Here is a 21,607-nt window from a genome sequence, read left to right as displayed (position 1 = left end):
AAGAGGCCAATTTTATTCCTCACTATCCTTTTGCTATTTATATAACTGTGGAAACCCTTTGGATTTATTTTCGCCTTACTCGCCAAAGCAACCTCATATCTGCTTTTTGCTTTTCTAATTTCTTTCCTAGGATTATTTTCATATTCTTTATATTCCTCGAGCACCTTATTTACTCCATGAGTTGGGGTGTACATTTTTTTTTCTTTGTTTCATCTGGTCCGTCTATGTAAGGGTGCACAATTTATTTTCTTATATTTATAGCCGTCTATTTTTTATGCTTAAATATATTCTATATGATAGGCACTGGGTGGGTAAATCATTACATACAGATGGTGGAGTTTAATAGATTAGAGGCAGGAATTTGTATTTTACTAAGTAGGATGAAAGTATCAGTCAATAAGTTCAATCTATATGCACATAGATGAGGTTTTAAGGTTTCAGTCGCGAAAATGCAAGTTATATCTTTTACAAATAGTATTAATAGATACAAGTTATATCTTTTACAAGTAGTATTAATAGACCCGCAGCTTAGTTCAAACTCTTGACAACATCAGTAAAATAAGTGATAAATGTAAAGTGTAAAATGTAAAATATTTACAAATGTCAATGTCAATATTCTTGAGTTGCCACTCGAACATCTTTGTTGAACATCTAATTTTTGCTTAATTATATGTTTTTGATTATGGCTGTATGGCTTATGGATCAGATTAGTTTCTTCTTTAAAAAGTTTGGGTGTAATGCAATACAGGTTTTAGGATTGTGTTTTGATGAAGTAAGGTGTCTGGTTTGCTGGTTGTAATGGAACAGGTACATTTACAATTTCGGAGGTTGAAGTTGCTGTTAACATGCTGGATTAATTTGACAGAGGCAAAATAATGAATATTTTGTTAAAGGTGTGCTGGACGACTGATGGTAACATCACAAGAAGGTTTTATTTTTTTTTGGTTAGGGTGGCTGGGATCAAATCATGCTAGGAATATGGGTATGTTGGGTTTTGAATTATGTCCCATTGTCCCATTCTCTGTAGCTCCACCTTCTTATTTTTCCAATGACTTCAGTTGATTGTAGTTTACACGATTCAATAAGGACTAAGGATTCCGTTATGCCTGACAGTATGTTGGTTTATCATCATGATCGGATCATTCGTGAGGCAGGGGCAGAAATAAACAGGAGTTACAGGGAGATAGTCGCTCCTAAAAGTCAGGAGACATGTAGTTTGGTGACTGTCAGGAGAGGAAAGGGGAACAGAAAGAAAGAGCAGAGCACCTCTGTGGCCGTTTCCATCAATAATAAGTATACCGTTTTGGATACTGTTGGTGGGGACGACCTACCAGGGACAAGTTGTAGTGGTCGCGTCTCTGGTAATGAGACTGGGCCCTTAGCTCAGAACAGAAGGAGGGAAAAGAGGAGAACAGTTGTGATAGGGGATTTGATAGCTAGAGGGACAGATAGGTGGTTCTGTGGGAGAGATCGAAAGTCCCGGATGGTCTGTTGCCTCCCTGGTGCCAGGGTCCGCGATATCTCGGATCGAGTTCTCAGTATTCTCAGGAAGGAGGGTGAGCAGCCAAATGTCGTGGTCCATGCAGGGACCAATGACGTGTCTTGGAAGAAGGAGGAGGTCCTGCAAAGAGGTTTTAGGGAGTTAGGTGCAAATTTGAAGGACAGGACCTCCAGGGTTGCAATCTCAGGAAGGCTACCCGTGCCACGTGCTAGTGATGCTAGAAATAGGAAGATAATTCAGCTAAATACGTGGCTAAGGAGTTGGTGCAGGAGGGGGGACTGCATGTTTTTGGACAATTAGGCCTTGTTCCAGGGAAGGTGGGACCTGTTCCGATGGGACGGGTTGCACCTGAACTGGAGGGGGACTAACATCCTTGTGGGAACGTTTGCTTGTACTGCTCCAGCGGGTTTAAACTAGATTTGCAGGGGGAGGGGAACCAGAGTGTTAGAGCAGATAGTGAGGTGGAGGGTGATAAAGGTTACGCAAGAGCTGCAACTGTAGTGTATGGAGAAAAGCTGGATCGAAAATATAAAGAGGGTTTGATGAAAGAGAAACAGAATAAAAGATGTAAATGCAGTTAGGTAGAAGAGCTAAAGTGCATGTACTTTAATACAAGAAGCATCAGGGACAAAGGTGATGAACTGAGAGCTTGGATATATACATGAAATTATGATGCAGTGGCCATAACTGAGACTTGGCTGGCACCAGGGCAGGAATGAATTCACAATATTCCTGGATTTCAGTGTTTTAAAGGGGATAGAGGGCGCGGAAAAGGGGGATGAGGGGTGGCATTACTGGTCAGGGATACTATTACAGCTACAGAAAGGGTGGGTAATATGTCAGGATCCTCTTTTGATCAATATGGGTAAAAGTCAGGAACAGGAAGGGAGCAGTTACTCTATTGGGAGTATTCTGTAGGCCGCGTGGTAGCAACAGAGATACCGACGAGCAGATTGGGAGGCAGTTTTTGGAAAGGTGCTAAAATAACAGGGTTATTATCATGGGTAACTTTTAATTCCCTAATATTGATTGGCACCTGATTAGTTCCAATGATTTAGACGGGGCAGAAGAGGGATGAACAGAATAAGACATAAATACTTTAGAGAACAGTCAGATAAAACTTCTAAGGATATACTTTCATTAACAGAAACATGACTAACAACTCCAACGAACATATACTATTGTGATAGGAAGTACACGAAACTGAAATTAACTGAAAGCACAAAGATGAAAATGAAGGAAGTATCACTACAGTAGAAACTACCCGTGACGCCACTTTCAATAAATTATGGACTTGTACACCCAGCTCCCAGCTCCCTTTCTTCTACTGCATTCCCCAGTGCCCTACCGTTCAATCTCCCCGGTTATTTCTACCGAGGGCAACACCACGCTCTTCTCTGCTCTAAATTCCATCAGATATCTTTCAGCTCATTTTTCCAGCTGGTGCAGATCCTCGCTGTCCACTACAGCTCCAATCATACTGTCATCCGCAAATATCCAGGAAACAACATTATCATTCAGATGGTTGATATAGACGAGAAACTAAAATGTGTCCAGCACTGATCCCTGAGGGACTGTGGGAGGCACAGGTCTCCAGTCAGAGCTGCAAAAATCTACCTCCAGTCTCTGGCTTCTGCCACAAAGCCGGTGTCTTATCTTAGTTACTACGTCATCGTGAATGCCGAGCGACTGAACCTTCGTGACCAACCTCCCACGCGGGAGCTCGTCATCTGGTTACTTACACAGACACAATCACGTGGCAAACTTCATTCACCAAAATCTTGCTTTAAAAGGTGCCATCCATTACTATAAATCCTCGTCATGTTTCATAGTCAGGGTCCTACAATAACATGACGACCGATCCAATATTATGTGTAGGGCAATCCATAATACATGGGATAGCACACCAGGACACCCAGTCCGAAGCAGGAAGTAAAGGTGATAATGCGTGTGGATTTCAAAGATAGGTATACGGGTAGTAATATTATATTAATAATAATAAATAGTAATAATAGTAATAGTAATAATGATAATAATAATACTTGACGAACAGGGAGAAGAGCGAGAACATACATTTCAGTTAAAAATCTAAAAGGTGTGAACCCTACATTCGGTGGCATAAGGAAGGAACAATGGGATTAACATGCACGAAGCAGCGCACTCTAACGCCTTCACCAGCGTTTTGGAGGATGTCAGCCAGGCCAGTCTGGAAAAAAATCACGATGATTTACTGTCAACAGATTACTTGCAATAGCAGAGGAAACAACACACTGAAACACTGTCACACCACCATCAAGTATGCCTACCGTGCTATTCCACGCCCTCACTTATGGTCACTACCTCCTCATGGCTCCTTTACCTCGAGGGCCCGGATCAAATCCGGTTCATTGTACAACACTAAATCTAGAATTGCGTTCTCTCTGGTAGGCTCCAGTACAAGCTGCTTTAAGAATCCATCTCGGAGGGACTTCACAAACTCCCTTTCTTGGGATCCAGTACCAACCTAATTCCTCCAGTCTAACTGCATGTTGAAGTCCCCCATAACAAATGTAGCATTACCTTTGCGACATGCCAACTTCCTCCCCTCTGCCATCCGATTCCTAAATGGGCTCCGTATCCGTGAACACTGCCTCAATTTCTGTTTTGCCCGATGTTCTAGTCTATTCAATACACATATACTGTAATTGATTACTTAATGTTTTATTCTATGATATGTATTGCATTGAACTGCTGCTGCTAAGTTAACATGAGAGGGCGCACAGGAACGAGATACACCAACTAGTGGAGTGGTGTCTTAGCAACTACCTTGCACTCAAAGTCAGTCAGACGAAAGGGCTGATTGTGAACTTCAGGAACGGCAAGACAAAGGATTAGATACCGATCCTCATAGAGAGATCGGAAGTGGAGAGAGCGAGCAGTTTCAAGTTCCTGGGTGTCAAGATCTCTGAGGACCTAACCTGGTCCCAACATATCGATGCAGCTATAAAGAAGACAAGACAGTGACTATACTTTAGTTTGAAGAGAATTGGTATGTCAACAAATACACGCAAATACTTCTATAGATGGGAGAGCATTCTGACAGGCCCTATCACTGTCTGATATGGAGGGTTGGGGGTTGAGGTGGGGGTTGCTACTGCACTGGACCGAAAGAAGCTGCAGATAGTCGTAAATTTAGGCAGCTCCATCTTGGGTACCAGCCTACTAAGTACCCAGGACATCTGCAAGGAGCGGTGTCAGCGTCCATTATTAAGGACTCCCAGCACCCCGGGCACGGCCTTTTCTCATTGGTACCATACAGAAGCCTGAAGGCTCACAGTTAGCGATTCAGGAACAGCTTCGTCCCCTCTGTCAACCGATTCCTAAATATCACATATACTGTCATTGAGTTACTTATTTCTTTCTTCTATATTATGCATTGCATTGAACTGCTGCTGCTAAGTTAACACATTTCACGGCACATGCCGGTGATAATAAACCTGATTTTGATTCTGTAAGTATCTGTTTGCATCCGGAGAGAGTGATGGACATGTCAAGACACAGATGACCTCACGGTTCTTCACTGGAAACAAGAAAGAGGTCAGTTTGTGACGGTTGTTTGTACCATTGAACACAGACTTCTGAGGTCAAGAGAGTGAAACTGTTCCAATGCAACTGATTTTGCAATTTACAACACTGTCTGTCTGTCTGTCTGTCTGTCTGTCTGTCTGTCTGTCTCTCTCTCTCTCTCTCTCTCTCTCTCTCTCTCTCCTCTCTCTCCTCCTCTTCTCAGTCTCTCTCTCTCCCCCCTCTCTCTCTCTCAGCCAGACTCAAGCCCCTCTGCTTTACAATCATAAGATTCAAAAGAAATCTTTTGAAACAAATATCGTTTACTTTTTAAACGTGATTAATAAGGGAAACTACACATTTTACTTCATCTTCGAAATCTACTTTGCCTCATTTTTTGCTAAATCTGCTGAAAAGCGTCCAAGCAAATTATGAATATATAAAACTTTAATGCTGGAAGTTATTTGACAACAGCTCCCCACACCTGCTGCTCAGCTGCTGTGCAAAAGGGGTTAACTGCATCTGTTATTTCATTAAATGCCAATGACGTCATTTCCACAGAGGGTTTTGGAGACACAAGAGAGTTTCGCTCTATTACTAATAAACATCGGAATCACTGAGTTCTCACTGAACAGCCGCTCCGGAACTCACAGCGCTTCGCTGATCCACACAGCGGGACAGAGAGAGCACATCTGCGGAAGGAAGGCTTGCTCGTTCCGTAATGGATCAGAGTCCGGGAACAGCAGCGTGGAATGCGACAGAAGCTCCGAAGAATGTCTTCTGGGCTGCTCAGTTGATCTTTGCGAAGTATGAATGGATGACCTTGGATCTTCGAATCGCTCACGCATTAAAAGTCATTCAAGTGATTTACTACCCTGGTCTCGCTATCATTGCTCTTCCCGGTGAGTGTCTCTTCAAAGCTCAACTATACAATGTTAAATTTACAATTCTAATGTTTATCACCCATTTGAAATTATTGCTACTGTCGCACACTCCAGGTAAGAAATCTCCAAAGGTTCAAATTCTGCAACAATGCTGTTCACTGTGGCTCTTGTAATTGTGCGGGTGTAATGGCCAATGATCCAAACAGTAAACTCCGTTCAATCGTTGCTCACATCAGTTCATGAACGAGGTTCTGATATTTTGCCTCTGGAAGCGTTGCTTCCTTTCAGTCGCTCCATCATCCGCTCGAAAATATCGACTTTTGAAACAAGTTGCTTCAAACTCCTTGTGTTTGCAACGGAATTTAATCTGACTTCCAAATACGGATTATTCTCGCAGACAACCGCTGTGACTATCAACTACCCGCCATATTCACTGCACACCCAGCGCCGCCAAGCTTCGTACGTGCCTGCCACGGCATCGAACAGAACATTCTGCCTTCCCACTTCTCCCAGAACCGACTGTCTATTCTAAAACTCTTGGGCTGTCCAGGGAATCGGTGGTCCTTCCCTGACGGATCACCGTTGGCATTCGTCCCGCTGCAGCTCCATCTCCACATTATCGGAATTTGTCAGCAAATGTCTGAATTGTTTCACCTCTGCCCTTTCCTGTGGTAATTCACGTGATTTAAAACAATCCTTGATTCGCTTTTCAAATGTCTCTTCTAGGCTTTCGCAGAACTGGGTTATAATAATGATAAAGGGAGACTGCTTATTATCTGTCTTCTCCTGAGAGAAGTTACATTATGGTGAATATTCTCGACTCTCTTATTCTCTGGTTATTTCAAACAACATTAATCTGAATAACACTGTGCAGCGGAAAATGTAGTTGTCTGTATGGACTGAATTCTGCAATTCCATTCGAAGTTCAGAATTCTTCCTTGAATTCCAGTGGCATTTTATTCAAAAAAAAAGGAAAGAGATCTCATTTTTACTATGTTATCGTTAAAATATCCTCACAATCATTCGCTCTCCTCTGACGATCCACCTCCAATCGATATCGTATCGGATTTGACTCTATGATTGGAACTCAACAATTATAAAATGCCACTGTCCTTTCTGTGCGTTTTATTTTTTTGAATTTTTGACCCGCGAAAATTGGCTGTGATCTCAGTAATTTAGAGTAGTCCTGGTACAAAACTGATTCCATTCTCCTATTGAAATTCAAAACCGTCCTCAACTGATGATGTTATTATCGTCGGCGTTTACATTTGACTGTCAACTCGGAGGAAGGGAGGGAGCGGGAAGCACCGGGGAGACATTCTGTAATTGGCGATAACTTTCAACATGATTTTCCTCCGCCAGATCTGCAACCTGGTTCTCCGCTCTACGTTGACAATACGGTATTGTGCAAAACGCTTAAGACTACCGAACTATATATATGTTTGCCAAAGACTTTTGCTGAGTAGTGTATAATGATCAGGGGAGGGAGTCTGCCCTTCATCTAAACAGTCATTGTTGAGAAAATTTATCAAATGGAATTTAAGTTTCTGCAGATTTCCTATTTGAAGTTCCATTTGCATCTTTCCCCTCAACATATACAAAGTTCCCAATTACCAGTGATCGTTATCTGTGTTATTCACTGCTGTTTCCTGTGCGATATCGGCCCGAAAATATTGCGGTTGATTTTTCATGATTTCACTTACGATTTGATTCTAATAATTAATTTTCTTGGTAGACTTCCCGAGGAGCATTTATCCACTCATGTGATTAGACACAGAGAACAAATCCGATAAATTGTATGATAATAGAGAACGCTTCCGGGTGTGTCTCCATTCATTGTGATTTATGCTTCTTGCAGTGAACCTGGTGACGATTTTAATCCTGTCCAGAGGAAAGTGCGGTCTCTCCAGAGTTGTCACTCGCTATCTAGTTGCCATGGCAGCGGCAGATCTTATGGTTGTTGTCCTGGACCTGATATTGAGCAAGATTCCGAATATTTACGTGCCAATTGAACTTCTCATCTGGGCTGCGGACACACCAGTGTGTCAAATCCACGCCGTCCTGCTTTACGCTGCCACCGATTGTTCGGTCTGGTTCACCGTCACTTTCACATTTGACCGGTTTGTGGCCATTTGTTGCCAGACGCTGAAAACAAAATATTGCACCGGGAAAACTGCGGCTGTGATTCTGGGGACAGTGACTGCGATCAGCTGTTTCAGGAACATTTACTGGTATTTTCGACTCTCGGGGTATTATGCAATACTGATCGCTCCATTTATTTGTATAGATACCGCAGATTATGTGTCTTTATTTGTCGCAATGTCAATTGACTTATTTCATTACCTTCTCACTCCTGTAATACCATTTCTGCTGGTTCTCCTGACGAATGGATTAACCATCCGGCATGTTCTAGTCACAAGCAGAGGGCGCAGGAGACTGCGGCGTGCTGACAAGGGACAGAGTGCCAGAGATCCGGAGATGGAGAGCCGCAAAAAATCACTCGTTTTACTGCTGATCATCTCTGGCAATTTCGTTCTGCTGTGGGCACCGTTCACTGTTTATACTGCTTGGAACCGACTGTCTGCTTTGTCTGCCGTGACGCTTCCTGCTGATTCTCTGCGAGGACTGGGCTCAATGTTGCAGCTTCTGAGCTGCTGCACAAACACGGCTCTTTACGCCGTCACCCAGACCAAGTTCAGGGAGCAACTGAAGGACGCGATAAAACATCCCCTGGCTTTCATTGCTGCAAGGATGTCATAAGTTAGTGATGTTTCCCTGCCTGGTCCAAATAATTCACCACCCATTGCAGGCAATCTCTGCACCAATGAAGACAGGCGTTCTCCTTGTTTGTCTCATTCATCGCCAGCATGACTCCTCGCACTGGCTCACTGAAGATCATTTTAATCGTTTTTCCTGCATTCACCAGTTTCTATCCCCCCTCTCTTCCCCAGTGGAACGACCTATATTTGTTAGTGTAGACCAGCGCCATCGTTGTGACCCACAGTTCTGACGTCAAAGTCCCACTGTTCGCCCGTTCCAGCCGCCCTGCTCCGCTCCAGCGTGAAACCTCTCCTGTGTTCCCGAAACCTCTCCCGTTTAACAGTGACTGCGGACGGTCCGGTTCACCCAGCTCGCAGGTCATACAGGTAAATAGCTCTTGTCCCGGGTACCGCTCTGATAAATTCTAGCATTCCAGAAACATCATGCAATCACAATGTTAAGGGAAGTTTGAAAAATCGATGTTAGTGTTGAGGAAATGCGAATGCCAATCCGCAATGAGGGGTGCAGTTGCTCTCGTTTTTTTTAGTATTACCTTGGCCGCAGCGGCATCCGAGGACAGACATGTCGAGGGATTTGCATTGCATTTGCAATCTCTCCCGACAGGGCTATTGCAAGGCCTGGGCAAAAGAACAGGTGTTGGTACAGATTTCCAGCTTTGTCTGTCTTTCCTAGCTACATTGTTCGTTTTTACGGTACTGTGTGGTGACAAACTTAACAATATTTTTTAGAGCACGACCGCTATCAGGTTTTATCGAACGCGGCTGGTTGAAGACAGCCGAAACTCTATGGGTTGTCTCTATCACAGAGGCCGGATTAGACCGAAACTGTATCACTGAATGTGTCTCTCTGAGCAGAGAGGAAGGAGAGCTGACCAAGGAACTGTTTTCCGGAAAAGATCAGGAACTCGCGAGTAAAGCTACAGAGTACAGCAAACACATAACTACAGGCTCGGGCAGGTCTTCTGCTCTGCTGATAAAATATTGTTGAAATGATCCCGAGCACGATAATATGGACTCTTCACCTCCCAGTTTATTCCGTTCTGATTTTCCTCCTTTTTTGTCTCCTTGTTATTCAGTGTATCTGCAGTTGTTACATTTTATTCAGAATTGTAACTGTTTGACCTTGTTCTGTTTATTCTACTTCACGGCTCTATACAATGATTTGAACTGTACACAGGACTGGATTTTCACAGCATCTCAGTACATGTGACAATATTAAACCGATTCCAATTCCATCCACCTGGAGATCATATCTGAATCAGTCTCCCCACCATGGGGGAGTCACAGTCCGTGGACAGATCAGGCCGCTCACATGGAGTTCCCTTGTCCGGACCACAGTGAGAAGTGAGCGGCTACCTGGATATCACAGGTTCGCAAGTTCTCAGAGTACGAAACGGCGGCACGTCATTTCCGGGAAAGGTATTCTCCCTGACTGCAACTGGATGGCGAAACTCTTATGCCCCTTCTATCCAAATGCTCACCCAGATCCTTCTGATCTGTCAGACTGTCTGCCGCCGCCGGGCGCTCACGCAATCGGTTTCAGATCTTCAGCAACTCACCCGGTGAGGAACAAAGCGATCCGATATTCACTGTGTTCGCTGTACTTCAGAACCAGCTATGGTGCCTGGATGCTGACGCCTCAGTGCGTGGGATACATTACAAACTGGTTATCGTCTGCCAATAATCGCGATCCTCTCAGCCTCAGGGTGTTTCGCTACAGCGGTCACAAACCTATCCGGCTCATCGGTTTCGTGCTGGTTTCGGATTAGTCCTCTCACGTGTACCGAGATACAGTGGAACTGTGTCTGGCGTTTTGTTCCATGAAACTCCAATGATTACACAGTGTATTGAGTAGAACAATGTACAGCAATATCATGTCTCTGCTCTTGTGCGCCGTGTCTCGTGTAATTAAAGTAAGCATGCATTCCAGTTTAGATGGAAATGTTGGGCTGGGGATTCATCGTTCAGTGGCTCCGGGAATCTGTTACATCCAGGAAGCCGTTCTGTTCTCACCCCGGTCTGGGTAAAGAAACGCGGGGGAAATACAGCGCACATTCTTTGGTGTTTTACCTATGGGGATCTGTAGACTTAAAACTCTGGAACGGCTCGTTCCTTCAGACTTATCACAGATTTAATGTCATTGGCGTGAGTTCTAAATTTATCAGACTTCCCGAAAATCTGTTAGAGTCACTTACTGTCTTTGGATCAGCCGGAAAATTGGGCTGAAAAGTGGTAGATGGAATTTCATGCAGGTAACTGCGAGCTGTTGCACTTTGAGAGGCTTACATGTTTAATGTTGGGGCACTGAAGAGTGTGGTGGAACAGAGTGATCCGGGAATAAAGATCCATAATCTCTCGAAGGTGTCATCACAGGTCGACAGGGTGGTAAAGAGAACTTTTGGTACATTGACCTTAATAGGTCAAGGTATTGAGTATCGGAGATGAGATGTTATGTTGAGTTCAATAAGACGTCAGTGAGGCCGATTAGGCGTATTGTGTGCAGTCCTGGTCACCTTTCGGAAGGAAAGATAGCAATGAAATTGAACGAGTTCATAGAGATTTTTAGGGATTGGATCAGGTAATTGTAAGCAGGCTCTTTCCCACTGAGGCTGGGTGGGACTAATGGTCAGAGGTTAAGGGTGCAAGGTGAAATTCTTAAGGGGAACATGCGGGTGGTGAGAGTGGAACAGGCTGGCTTCGGGAGTAACGAGCGGAGGATTGATTACAACATGTGTGGGGTTCTCAGTAATGTTAGCTGCTAAGACTGCTGTAGTGGCTTCCTTGTAATGCTAACTGCTGATGTATTGGTTTCTCTGTAGCTGCGATGTTTGGGTTATACTTACAGATAACGGGAAACTAACCAATGGGAGACATGTTATTCTATCTTCTATGTCTGGGAACCGAGTTTGCTCGCGGGCTTTCGGTCGAGGCGAGGAAAGAGGAAGAACGAGTGCGGGGAGCGTTCGGTGATTAGTGAGTGTCTCAGGATGAGGGAGTGTCCTGTGTTTACTGAGGGTCTCGGGGTATGGAGAGAGTCTGAGGTGAGGGAGTGATTGGTGTTTAGTGAGGGTCTCGGGGGAGGGAGAGAGTCTGAGGTGAGGGAGTGTCCGGTGTTTAGTGAGGGTCTTGGGGAATGGAGAGAGTCTGAGGTGAGGGAGTGTCCGGTGTTTAGTGAGGGTCTCGGGGGAGGGAGAGAGTCTGAGGTGAGGGGGTGCCCGGTGTTTAGTGAGGGTCTCGGGGGAGGGAGAGCGTCTGAGGTGAGGGAGTGTCAGGTGTTTTGTGAGGGTCTCGGTGGAGGGAGAGAGTCTAAGGTGAGGGAGTGTCCGGTGTTTAGTGAGGGTCTCGGGGCAGGCAGAGAGTCTGAGGGGAGGGAGTGCCCGGTATTTAGTGAGGGTCTCGGGGGAGGGAGAGAGTCTGAGGTGAGGGGGTGCCCGGTGTTTAGTGAGGGTCTCGGGGGAGGGAGAGAGTCCGAGGTGAGGGAGTGTCCGGTGTTTAGTGAGGGTCTCGGGGGGAGGGAGAGAGTCTGAGGTGAGGGAGTGTCTGGTGTGTAGTGAGGGTCTCGGGGGAGGGAGAGAGTCTGAGGTGAGGGAGTGTCTGGTGTGTAGTGAGGGTCTCGGGGGAGGGAGAGAGTCTGAGGGGAGGGAGTTTTCCGGTGTTTAGTGAGGGTCTCGGGGGAGGGAGAGAGTCTGAGGGGAGAGAGTGTCCGGTGTTTAGTGAGGGTCTCGGGGGAGGGAGAGAGTCTGAGGTGAGGGAGTGTCCGGTGTGTAGTGAGGGTCTCGGGGGAGGGAGAGAGTCTGAGGGGAGAGAGTGTCCGGTGTTTAGTGAGGGTCTCGGGGGGAGGGAGAGAGTCTGAGGTGAGGGAGTGTCTGGTGTGTAGTGAGGGTCTCGGGGGAGGGAGAGAGTCTGAGGTGAGGGAGTGTCCGGTGTTTAGTGAGGGTCTCGGGGGAGGGAGAGAGTCTGAGGGGAGGGAGTTTTCCGGTGTTTAGTGAGGGTCTCGGGGGAGGGAGAGAGTCTGAGGGGAGAGAGTGTCCGGTGTTTAGTGAGGGTCTCGGGGGAGGGAGAGAGTCTGAGGTGAGGGAGTGTCCGGTGTTTAGTGAGGGTCTCGGGGGAGAGAGAGAGTCTGAGGTGAGGGAGTGTCCGGTGTTTACTGAGGGTCTCGGGGGAGGGAGAGAGTCTGAGGTGAGGTAGTGTCCGGTGTTTAGTGAGGGTCTTGGGGAATGGAGAGAGTCTGAGGTGAGGGAGTGTCCGGTGTTTAGTGAGGGTCTCGGGGGATGGAGAGAGTCTGAGGTGAGGGAGTGTCCGGTGTGTTGTGAGGGTCTCGGGGGAAGGAGAGAGTCTGAGGTGAGGGAGTGTCCAGTGTTTAGTGAGGGTCTCGGGGGAGGGAGAGAGTCTGAGGTGAGGGAGTGTCCGGTGTGTAGTGAGGGTCTCGGGGGAGGGAGAGAGTCTGAGGTGAGGGAGTGTCCGGTGTTTAGTGAGGGTCTCGGGGGGAGGGAGAGAGTCTGAGGTGAGGGAGTGTCCGGTGTGTAGTGAGCGTCTCGGGGGAGGGAGAGAGTCTGAGGTGAGGGAGTGTCTGGTGTTTAGTGAGGGTCTCGGGGGAGGGAGAGAGTCTGAGGTGAGGGAGTGTCCGGTGTTTAGTGAGGGTCTCGGGGGAGGGAGAGAGTCTGAGGTGAGGGAGTGTCCAGTGTTTAGTGAGGGTCTCGGGGGAGGGAGAGAGTCCGAGGTGAGGGAGTGTCCGGTGTTTAGTGAGGGTCTCGGGGGAGGGAGAGAGTCTGAGGTGAGGGGGTGCCCGGTGTTTAGTGAGGGTCTCGGGGGAGGGAGAGAGTCTGAGGTGAGGGGGTGCCCGGTGTTTAGTGAGGGTCTCGGGGGAGGGAGAGAGTCCGAGGTGAGGGAGTGTCCGGTGTTTAGTGAGGGTCTCGGGGGAGGGAGAGAGTCTGAGGTGAGGGGGTGCCCGGTGTTTAGTGAGGGTCTCGGGGGAGGGAGAGAGTCTGAGGGGAGGGAGTGTCCGGTGTTTAGAGAGGGTCTCGGGGGAGGGAGAGAGTCGGAGGTGAGGGAGTGTCTGGTGTTTAGTGAGGGTCTCGGAGGGAGGGAGAGAGTCTGAGGTGAGGGAGTGTCCGGTGTTTAGTGAGGGTCTCGGGGGAGGGAGAGAGTCCGAGGTGAGGGAGTGTCCGGTGTTTAGTGAGGGTCTCGGGTGAGGGAGAGAGTCTGAGGTGAGGGAGTGTCCGGTGTTTAGTGAGGGTCTCGGGGAAGGGAGAGAGTCTGAGGTTAGCGAGTGTCTGGTGTTTAGTGAGGGTCTCGGGGGAGGGAGGGAGAGAGTCTGAGGGGAGGGAGTGTCCGGTGTTTAGTGAGGGTCTCGGGGGGAGGGAGAGAGTCTGAGGCGAGGGAGTGTCCGGTGTTTAGTGAGGGTCTCGGGGGAGGGAGAGAGTCTGAGGTGAGGGAGTGTCCGGTGTTTAGTGAGGGTCTCGGGGGAGGGAGAGAGTCTGAGGTGAGGGAGTGTCCGGTGTTTAGTGAGGGTCTCGGGGGAGGGAGAGAGTCTGAGGTGAGGGAGTGTCCGGTGTTTAGTGAGGGTCTCGGGGGAGGGAGAGAGTCTGAGCTGAGGGAGTGTCCGGTGTTTAGTGAGGCTCTCGGGGGAGGGAGAGAGTCTGAGGTGAGGGAGTGTCCGGTGTGTAGTGAGGGTCTCGGGGGAGGGAGAGAGTCTGAGGTGAGGGAGTGTCCGGTGTTTAGTGAGGGTCTCGGGTGAGGGAGTGTCTGGTGTTTAGTGAGGGTCTCGGGGGAGAGAGAGAGTCTGAGGGGAGGGAGTGTCCGGTGTTTAGTGAGGGTCTCGGAGGGAGGGAGAGAGTCTGAGGGGAGAGAGTGTCCGGTGTTTACTGAGGGTCTCGGGGGGAGGGAGAGAGTCTGAGGTGAGGGAGTGTCCGGTGTGTAGTGAGGGTCTCGGGGGAATGGAGAGAGTCTGAGGTGAGGGAGTGTCAGGTGTTTAGTGAGGGTCTCGGGGGAGGGAGAGAGTCTGATGTGAGGGAGTGTCCGGTGTTTAGTGAGGGTCTCGGGGGAGGGAGAGAGTCTGAGGTGAGGGAGTGTCCGGTGTTTAGTGAGGGTCTCGGGGGAGGGAGAGAGTCTGAGGTGAGGGAGTGTCTGGTGTTTAGCGAGGGTCTCGGGGGAGGGAGAGAGTCTGAGGTGAGGGAGTGTCCGGTGTGTAGTGAGGGTCTCGGGGGAGGGAGAGAGTCTGAGGTGAGGGAGTGTCCGGTGTGTAGTGAAGGTCTCGGGGGAGGGAGAGAGTCTGAGGTGAGGGAGTGTCCGGTGTTTAGTGAGGGTCACGGGGGAGGGAGAGAGTCTGAGGTGAGGGAGTGTCCGGTGTTTAGTGAGGGTCTCGGAGGAAGGAGAGAGTCTGAGGTGAGGGAGTGTCCGGTGTTTAGTGAGGGTCTCGGGGGGAGGGAGAGAGTCTGAGGTGAGGGAGTGTCCGGTGTTTAGTGAGGGTCTCGGGGGGAGGGAGAGAGTCTGAGGTGAGGGAGTGTCCGGTGTTTAGTGAGGGTCTCGGGGGGAGGGAGAGAGTCTGAGGTGAGGGAGTGTCCGGTGTTTAGTGAGGGTCTCGGGGCAGGCAGAGGGTCTGAGGGGAGGGAGTGTCTGGTGTTTAGTGAGGGTCTTGGGGGAGGGAGAGAGTCTGAGGTGAGGGAGTGTCCGGTGTTTAGTGAGTGTCTCGGGGGAGGGAGAGAGTCTGAGGTGAGGGAGAGTCCGGTGTTTAGTGAGGGTCTCAGGGGAGGGAGAGAGTCTGAGGTGAGGGAGTGTCCGGTGTGTAGTGAGGGTCTCGGGGGAGGGAGAGAGTCTGAGGTCAGGGAGTGTCCGGTGTGTAGTGAGGGTCTCGGGGGAGGGAGAGAGACTGAGGGGAGAGAGTGTCCGGTGTTTATTGAGGGTCTCGGGGGGAGGGAGAGAGTCTGAGGTGAGGGAGTGTCCGGTGTGTAGTGAGGGTCTCGGGGGAGGGAGAGAGTCTGAGGGGAGAGAGTCTCCGGTGTTTAGTGAGGGTCTCGGGGGGAGGGAGAGAGTCTGAGGTGAGGGAGTGTCTGGTGTGTAGTGAGGGTCTCGGGGGAGGGAGAGAGTCTGAGGTGAGGGAGTGTCTGGTGTGTAGTGAGGGTCTTGGGGTAGGGAGGGAGTCTGAGATGAGGGAGTGTCCAGTGTTTAGTGAGGGTCTCGGGGGAGGGAGAGAGTCTGAGGTGAGGGAGTGTCAGGTGTTTTGTGAGGGTCTCGGTGGAGGGAGAGAGTCTGAGGTGAGGGAGTGTCCGGTGTTTAGTGAGGGTCTCGGGGGAGGGAGAGAGTCTGAGGTGAGGGAGTGTCCGGTGTTTAGTGAGGGTCTCGGGGGAGAGAGAGAGTCTGAGGTGAGGGAGTGTCCGGTGTTTACTGAGGGCCTCGGGGGAGGGAGAGAGTCTGATGTGAGGGAGTGTCCGGTGTTTAGTGAGGGTCTCGGGGGAGGGAGAGAGTCTGAGGTGAGGGAGTGTCCGGTGTTTAGTGAGGGTCTCGGGGGAGGGAGAGAGTCTGAGGTGAGGGAGTGTCTGGTGTTTAGCGAGGGTCTCGGGGGAGGGAGAGAGTCTGAGGTGAGGGAGTGTCCGGTGTGTAGTGAGGGTCTCGGGGGAGGGAGAGAGTCTGAGGTGAGGGAGTGTCCGGTGTGTAGTGAAGGTCTCGGGGGAGGGAGAGAGTCTGAGGTGAGGGAGTGTCCGGTGTTTAGTGAGGGTCACGGGGGAGGGAGAGAGTCTGAGGTGAGGGAGTGTCCGGTGTTTAGTGAGGGTCTCGGAGGAAGGAGAGAGTCTGAGGTGAGGGAGTGTCCGGTGTTTAGTGAGGGTCTCGGGGGGAGGGAGAGAGTCTGAGGTGAGGGAGTGTCCGGTGTTTAGTGAGGGTCTCGGGGGGAGGGAGAGAGTCTGAGGTGAGGGAGTGTCCGGTGTTTAGTGAGGGTCTCGGGGGGAGGGAGAGAGTCTGAGGTGAGGGAGTGTCCGGTGTTTAGTGAGGGTCTCGGGGCAGGCAGAGGGTCTGAGGGGAGGGAGTGTCTGGTGTTTAGTGAGGGTCTTGGGGGAGGGAGAGAGTCTGAGGTGAGGGAGTGTCCGGTGTTTAGTGAGTGTCTCGGGGGAGGGAGAGAGTCTGAGGTGAGGGAGAGTCCGGTGTTTAGTGAGGGTCTCAGGGGAGGGAGAGAGTCTGAGGTGAGGGAGTGTCCGGTGTGTAGTGAGGGTCTCGGGGGAGGGAGAGAGTCTGAGGTCAGGGAGTGTCCGGTGTGTAGTGAGGGTCTCGGGGGAGGGAGAGAGACTGAGGGGAGAGAGTGTCCGGTGTTTATTGAGGGTCTCGGGGGGAGGGAGAGAGTCTGAGGTGAGGGAGTGTCCGGTGTGTAGTGAGGGTCTCGGGGGAGGGAGAGAGTCTGAGGGGAGAGAGTGTCCGGTGTTTAGTGAGGGTCTCGGGGGGAGGGAGAGAGTCTGAGGTGAGGGAGTGTCTGGTGTGTAGTGAGGGTCTCGGGGGAGGGAGAGAGTCTGAGGTGAGGGAGTGTCTGGTGTGTAGTGAGGGTCTTGGGGTAGGGAGGGAGTCTGAGATGAGGGAGTGTCCAGTGTTTAGTGAGGGTCTCGGGGGAGGGAGAGAGTCTGAGGTGAGGGAGTGTCAGGTGTTTTGTGAGGGTCTCGGTGGAGGGAGAGAGTCTGAGGTGAGGGAGTGTCCGGTGTTTAGTGAGGGTCTCGGGGGAGGGAGAGAGTCTGAGGTGAGGGAGTGTCCGGTGTTTAGTGAGGGTCTCGGGGGAGAGAGAGAGTCTGAGGTGAGGGAGTGTCCGGTGTTTACTGAGGGTCTCGGGGGAGGGAGAGAGTCTGAGGTGAGGTAGTGTCCGGTGTTTAGTGAGGGTCTTGGGGAATGGAGAGAGTCTGAGGTGAGGGAGTGTCCGGTGTTTAGTGAGGGTCTCGGGGGATGGAGAGAGTCTGAGGTGAGGGAGTGTTTGGTGTTTAGTGAGGGTCTCGGGGGAGGGAGAGAGTCTGAGGTGAGGGAGTGTCCGGTGTGTAGTGAGGGTCTCGGGGGAGAGAGAGAGTCTGAGGTGAGGGAGTGTCCGGTGTTTAGTGAGGGTCTCGGGGGAGGGAGAGAGTCTGAGGTGAGGGAGTGTCCGGTGTTTAGTGAGGGTCTCGGGGGAGGGAGAGAGTCTGAGGTGAGGGAGTGTCCGGTGTGTAGTGAGGGTCTCGGGGGAGGGAGAGAGTCTGAGGTGAGGGAGTGTCCGGTGTTTAGTGAGGGTCTCGGGGAGGGAGAGAGTCTGAGGTGAGGGAGTGTCCGGTGTTTAGTGAGTGTCTCAGGATGAGGGAGTGTCCTGTGTTTACTGAGGGTCTCGGGGTATGGAGAGAGTCTGAGGTGAGGGAGTGATTGGTGTTTAGTGAGGGTCTCGGAGGAGGGAGAGAGTCTGAGGTGAGGGAGTGTCCGGTGTTTAGTGAGGGTCTTGGGGAATGGAGAGAGTCTGAGGTGAGGGAGTGTCCGGTGTTTAGTGAGGGTCTCGGGGGAGGGAGAGAGTCTGAGGTGAGGGAGTGTCCGGTGTTTAGTGAGGGTCTCGGGGGAGGGAGAGAGTCTGAGGTGAGGGGGTGCCCGGTGTTTAGTGAGGGTCTCGGGGGAGGGAGAGAGTCTGAGGGGAGGGAGTGTCCGGTGTTTAGAGAGGGTCTCGGGGGAGGGAGAGAGTCGGAGGTGAGGGAGTGTCTGGTGTTTAGTGAGGGTCTCGGAGGGAGGGAGAGAGTCTGAGGTGAGGGAGTGTCCGGTGTTTAGTGAGGGTCTCGGGGGAGGGAGAGAGTCCGAGGTGAGGGAGTGTCCGGTGTTTAGTGAGGGTCTCGGGTGAGGGAGAGAGTCTGAGGTGAGGGAGTGTCCGGTGTTTAGTGAGGGTCTCGGGGGAGGGAGAGAGTCTGAGGTGAGGGAGTGTCGGGTGTTTAGTGAGGGTCTCGGGGGAGGGGAGAGAGTCTGAGGTGAGGGAGTGTCCGGAATTTAGTGAGGGTCTCGGGGGAGGGAGAGAGTCTGATGTGAGGGAGTGTCCAGTGTGTAGTGAGGGTCTCGGGGGAGGGAGCGAGTCTGAGGTGAGGGAGTGTCCGGTGTTTAGTGAAGGTCTCGGGGGAGGGAGAGAGTCAGAGGTGAGGGAGTGTCTGGTGTTTAGTGAGGGTCTCGGGGAAGCGACAGAGTCTGAGGTGAGGGAGTGTCTGGTGTGTAGTGAGGGTCTCGGGGGAGGGAGAGAGTCTGAGGTGAGGGAGTGTCTGGTGTGTAGTGAGGGTCTTGGGGTAGGGAGGGAGTCTGAGATGAGGGAGTGTCCAGTGTTTAGTGAGGGTCTCGGGGGAGGGAGAGAGTCTGAGGTGAGGGAGTGTCAGGTGTTTTGTGAGGGTCTCGGTGGAGGGAGAGAGTCTGAGGTGAGGGAGTGTCCGGTGTTTAGTGAGGGTCTCGGGGGAGGGAGAGAGTCTGAGGTGAGGGAGTGTCCGGTGTTTAGTGAGGGTCTCGGGGGAGAGAGAGAGTCTGAGGTGAGGGAGTGTCCGGTGTTTACTGAGGGTCTCGGGGGAGGGAGAGAGTCTGATGTGAGGGAGTGTCCGGTGTTTAGTGAGGGTCTCGGGGGAGGGAGAGAGTCTGAGGTGAGGGAGTGTCCGGTGTTTAGTGAGGGTCTCGGGAGAGGGAGAGAGTCTGAGGTGAGGGAGTGTCTGGTGTTTAGCGAGGGTCTCGGGGGAGGGAGAGAGTCTGAGGTGAGGGAGTGTCCGGTGTGTAGTGAGGGTCTCGGGGGAGGGAGAGAGTCTGAGGTGAGGGAGTGTCCGGTGTGTAGTGAAGGTCTCGGGGGAGGGAGAGAGTCTGAGGTGAGGGAGTGTCCGGTGTTTAGTGAGGGTCACGGGGGAGGGAGAGAGTCTGAGGTGAGGGAGTGTCCGGTGTTTAGTGAGGGTCTCGGAGGAAGGAGAGAGTCTGAGGTGAGGGAGTGTCCGGTGTTTAGTGAGGGTCTCGGGGGGAGGGAGAGAGTCTGAGGTGAGGGAGTGTCCGGTGTTTAGTGAGGGTCTCGGGGGGAGGGAGAGAGTCTGAGGTGAGGGAGTGTCCGGTGTTTAGTGAGGGTCTCGGGGGGAGGGAGAGAGTCTGAGGTGAGGGAGTGTCCGGTGTTTAGTGAGGGTCTCGGGGCAGGCAGAGGGTCTGAGGGGAGGGAGTGTCTGGTGTTTAGTGAGGGTCTTGGGGGAGGGAGAGAGTCTGAGGTGAGGGAGTGTCCGGTGTTTAGTGAGTGTCTCGGGGGAGGGAGAGAGTCTGAGGTGAGGGAGAGTCCGGTGTTTAGTGAGGGTCTCAGGGGAGGGAGAGAGTCTGAGGTGAGGGAGTGTCCGGTGTGTAGTGAGGGTCTCGGGGGAGGGAGAGAGTCTGAGGTCAGGGAGTGTCCGAATGTAGTGAGGGTCTCGGGGGAGGGAGAGAGACTGAGGGGAGAGAGTGTCCGGTGTTTATTGAGGGACTCGGGGGGAGGGAGAGAGTCTGAGGTGAGGGAGTGTCCGGTGTGTAGTGAGGGTCTCGGGGGAGGGAGAGAGTCTGAGGGGAGAGAGTGTCCGGTGTTTAGTGAGGGTCTCGGGGGGAGGGAGAGAGTCTGAGGTGAGGGAGTGTCTGGTGTGTAGTGAGGGTCTCGGGGGAGGGAGAGAGTCTGAGGTGAGGGAGTGTCTGGTGTGTAGTGAGGGTCTTGGGGTAGGGAGGGAGTCTGAGATGAGGGAGTGTCCAGTGTTTAGTGAGGGTCTCGGGGGAGGGAGAGAGTCTGAGGTGAGGGAGTGTCAGGTGTTTTGTGAGGGTCTCGGTGGAGGGAGAGAGTCTGAGGTGAGGGAGTGTCCGGTGTTTAGTGAGGGTCTCGGGGGAGGGAGAGAGTCTGAGGTGAGGGAGTGTCCGGTGTTTAGTGAGGGTCTCGGGGGAGAGAGAGAGTCTGAGGTGAGGGAGTGTCCGGTGTTTACTGAGGGTCTCGGGGGAGGGAGAGAGTCTGAGGTGAGGTAGTGTCCGGTGTTTAGTGAGGGTCTTGGGGAATGGAGAGAGTCTGAGGTGAGGGAGTGTCCGGTGTTTAGTGAGGGTCTCGGGGGATGGAGAGAGTCTGAGGTGAGGGAGTGTTTGGTGTTTAGTGAGGGTCTCGGGGGAGGGAGAGAGTCTGAGGTGAGGGAGTGTCCGGTGTGTAGTGAGGGTCTCGGGGGAGAGAGAGAGTCTGAGGTGAGGGAGTGTCCGGTGTTTAGTGAGGGTCTCGGGGGAGGGAGAGAGTCTGAGGTGAGGGAGTGTCCGGTGTTTAGTGAGGGTCTCGGGGGAGGGAGAGAGTCTGAGGTGAGGGAGTGTCCGGTGTGTAGTGAGGGTCTCGGGGGAGGGAGAGAGTCTGAGGTGAGGGAGTGTCCGGTGTTTAGTGAGGGTCTCGGGGAGGGAGAGAGTCTGAGGTGAGGGAGTGTCCGGTGTTTAGTGAGTGTCTCAGGATGAGGGAGTGTCCTGTGTTTACTGAGGGTCTCGGGGTATGGAGAGAGTCTGAGGTGAGGGAGTGATTGGTGTTTAGTGAGGGTCTCGGGGGAGGGAGAGAGTCTGAGGTGAGGGAGTGTCCGGTGTTTAGTGAGGGTCTTGGGGAATGGAGAGAGTCTGAGGTGAGGGAGTGTCCGGTGTTTAGTGAGGGTCTCGGGGGAGGGAGAGAGTCTGAGGTGAGGGAGTGTCCGGTGTTTAGTGAGGGTCTCGGGGGAGGGAGAGAGTCTGAGGTGAGGGGGTGCCCGGTCTTTAGTGAGGGTCTCGGGGGAGGGAGAGAGTCTGAGGGGAGGGAGTGTCCGGTGTTTAGAGAGGGTCTCGGGGGAGGGAGAGAGTCGGAGCTGAGGGAGTGTCTGGTGTTTAGTGAGGGTCTCGGAGGGAGGGAGAGAGTCTGAGGTGAGGGAGTGTCCGGTGTTTAGTGAGGGTCTCGGGGGAGGGAGAGAGTCCGAGGT

Source organism: Mobula birostris, chromosome 13 (assembly GCF_030028105.1).
Source record: "Mobula birostris isolate sMobBir1 chromosome 13, sMobBir1.hap1, whole genome shotgun sequence".
NCBI classification, from domain to species: domain Eukaryota; kingdom Metazoa; phylum Chordata; class Chondrichthyes; order Myliobatiformes; family Myliobatidae; genus Mobula; species Mobula birostris.
This window is presented reverse-complemented; position numbering follows the sequence as displayed.